The sequence below is a fragment of the Condylura cristata genome, unplaced genomic scaffold (assembly GCF_000260355.1).
Source record: "Condylura cristata isolate star-nosed mole 26May11 unplaced genomic scaffold, ConCri1.0 scaffold00006, whole genome shotgun sequence".
Taxonomy (NCBI): Eukaryota; Metazoa; Chordata; class Mammalia; order Eulipotyphla; family Talpidae; genus Condylura; species Condylura cristata.
In genome coordinates, this window is record NW_004567107.1 from 65,000,883 (window position 1) to 65,004,023 (window position 3,141).

Consider the following 3,141-nt stretch of genomic DNA (forward strand, 5'->3'; position numbering starts at 1 on the left):
AAGAGTAGAATGGCAAAAGGGCAAAAACCTACATAAACATTATTGGGAAATGAACTTTTTTTCTAGTAACAAAATTTACCTTCTAATCAGAAGTATTTTTATTTTAATCATTTTAGGTGAAATGGTTAAAATTTTCTAAAGTTTTCTATTTTCTTGCTTTCTTAAATTGTATACTTAAAAATTTTTAACTTACATTTTTCAATTTTAACTTTGCATTTAAATCTTAACTTTTGTTATGTGTTGTCATATGAAATTATTTCTAGTGTCCTCAAGAGCTATTGGATTATGTGGTGCTTTTACAATGTTGAATAACCCCATCTTGTTTATATTATCATCTATTGCTGTGTAGCAAAGATTTAGAAATTTTAACTAATGAACATTCATTATCTCAGTTTCTGAGAATTAGGACTCCAGGAGCATCTTAGCTAAGTGATTCTGGCTCAGTCTCTGAATTTTTTTTTCTTTTGAGTGTGTTTTGGCTGTGAGTATAGTCATCTCAAGACTGAATCTGGGGAACACCTTTCCAAGATGGCTTACTCACATGGCCACTAGGAGGAGGTCTTTATTTCTTACTACATTAGTCGCTTGAATATTCTCATGACATGGGAACTTCCTTCTCCCAGAGCAAGTGCTGGAAGAGGAATGGCAAGGAGGAAGCAAAAGTGAACTATCACCATATTGTTTAGCGTCACTAAGTCTAGCCTATACACAAGCTCCACTTCTTGAAGGCATGTCAGAGATTTGTGGGCATATTTCAAAACCACCATATTGGAGATCCTTAAATTCTTGCATCTTATTTTGTACAACTTTCTCTGTTCATGTTGTTCTTATTTTGTTTGCCTGTGTTGCCCCAATTCATTGCTTCTGGTCTTCTTTGGAGCTATAAGACAGTTAAATTTCCTTACTAGAATTATGTGTAAAATAAGAATGAAAAATAGATTGGGGGTGAGGACCTGAGAAATGCTCCTGTAAGTAAAATATTTAACTTCAGTACATTGATTTCATGTTGTCTATCTTGATTGTTCACTGGTTAGTTGTTGCTTGCTTCTGGTTATCTACCAAATATGAACTTTATGGTTGAGGCTATTATAATATGAAGGGAGCAAACAGTAGAGGAGGGCCTCCACTCTCTCCACATCTTATTTCTCACAACTTTTACTCCCCACATTTTCCCTGTTACTCCTTCTTGTACCCTAATTGTTGATGCATGTTTTTATAATCACAATACAATGGTTAACAGCATAGGCTCTGGAGATAGACTACCTAGACTATGTTCTTAGACCGCTACTAACTGAGTGGGTTTGGGAAAGTTACTTAACCTCTCTCTGCCTCAGTAATGGTGGTATCTACTTCACAAAGGTTTTTTTTTAAGGGCTAGATGAAAAATATGCATATATATGTGTATGTGCGGACATTGGTAAACTCTGAATTAAGATTGCCTACTATTTAAATTAAGTCTAAAAATCAAATTCTCCTGTTGCCTAAGTAAAAATGCCTAAGAATTTAACTCATAGACATTTGTAGTTAGTATTGATTGCCCATTGGCCAGCTAGTCTTTTAATGTTTCCTCTCATTCTTAATTAAGTCCTAAGGAATTTCAAATTCAAGCACTTTTACCATGAACCAAATCAAGATAATTAGAAAACTAAATCTGCTACTGAGAATATCACAGATCCAAAGTTAGATAAATAGCTTCCATTCCCGGTGCCACAGTCCTCTTTACGTGATTAATTGAGGATTTGCTATACCATGACCACTTACCACAGTGAGCCACTATTTGACCAACTACTAAAGATAGGTGGTGTTCTAGTCAGGTCTCATAAGTGGGTGTTTAAGAAAGCCGATATCCAGACCATGTTACAACTGCAAGGACACTTTGCAGTTTGTGAGTGATGACCACTAAAGATAGTGAATAATCTGGATGACCAGAATGTTTCATGCAAGAAAATATCCAAGGAACTTAGATACTCATTTTCTACAGATTTCTAGAACAGTCATTTAGAGACACTCCTAATCCTTTTTTTTTTTTCTTCATACCTTACCTTCTTCTTCTATATCCATTTCACCCTCCCTTGCTTCATATTCTTTCCCTCCTCCTCTGAGTTTAACAGCTTAAATGTACTTTCTGGTTGACTGCTATGAAACACAATGTGTGCTGAATATGTCATCAGATTGGTTGGATGCTTTGTTACAACTGAAACAGCCATTACTCAGGCCCCTGGCTGGCTGTAAATGCCTTCCAAGCATTTCACATTCCAGCCTGTGCTGCTTGTGGGGATTTGGCCATGCTACCCTCCCAAAGCCACTTATAGCCCTGCAGGAGTTGGAAAGACTCCAGAACCTCGGGACATCCCATCCTTGGCTGTCTTCTCAGCAGTAGTAAGCATACTGTGGGATGTAGGCAACTGAGTGTGGGACTGGGTATCCAGAGAATGGTGATATTGGAATTGCAAACACTGGTAAGGAGACCCAGATCCTATTGATTGAAGAAACAGACTTAAGTTGGGGTACAAAACTTGTAGCCCAATATTCAGTGAATTTTGTGTGACTTGGACTTAATTTATTTTTTTATTGTTATTATTTATAGGAAGTTTGCGCTTACCAAATGGTCACAGTATAACCAGCACTCAATTTCTAGTGTTCTATGCCTAATTACTATTAACTCCTTGACTCAGTTAAGTTATTTGACATGACTCCGTTCAGATTATTGTAATATGAATTGTATCCTTCATGAGGTCATTTGGGACTCACTGGGGGCAAAACAGGAAGACACATTCTCATTCCAAAGTGGTCACCATTGTTCAGGTTATTTTTTTTTCCCCTGATAATTGAACATTCCTAGACTGAGAACACTTTTAGACTATATACTTCCCTCAAGATTATGAATTTTTTCCCCATTAATCTTGTTTGAGGTGATTAAAGTGAAAATACCTCTAAAGCTTTCTAGTCCTAGTTCATCCATACTTAATGACTTAAGAAATTGATTAATTAAAATATTTTATGGTTCTCGGCCCTCTCTGGTGGCACAGTGGGTTAAGGCACAGCACTAGGAGACGTAGGCCCCTTCCACATGAGTTCCATTCCCGCTTGCACATGGCCGGCAGACCTCTCCTGACCCGCCTGCTGCTCCCCTCAGCAGTG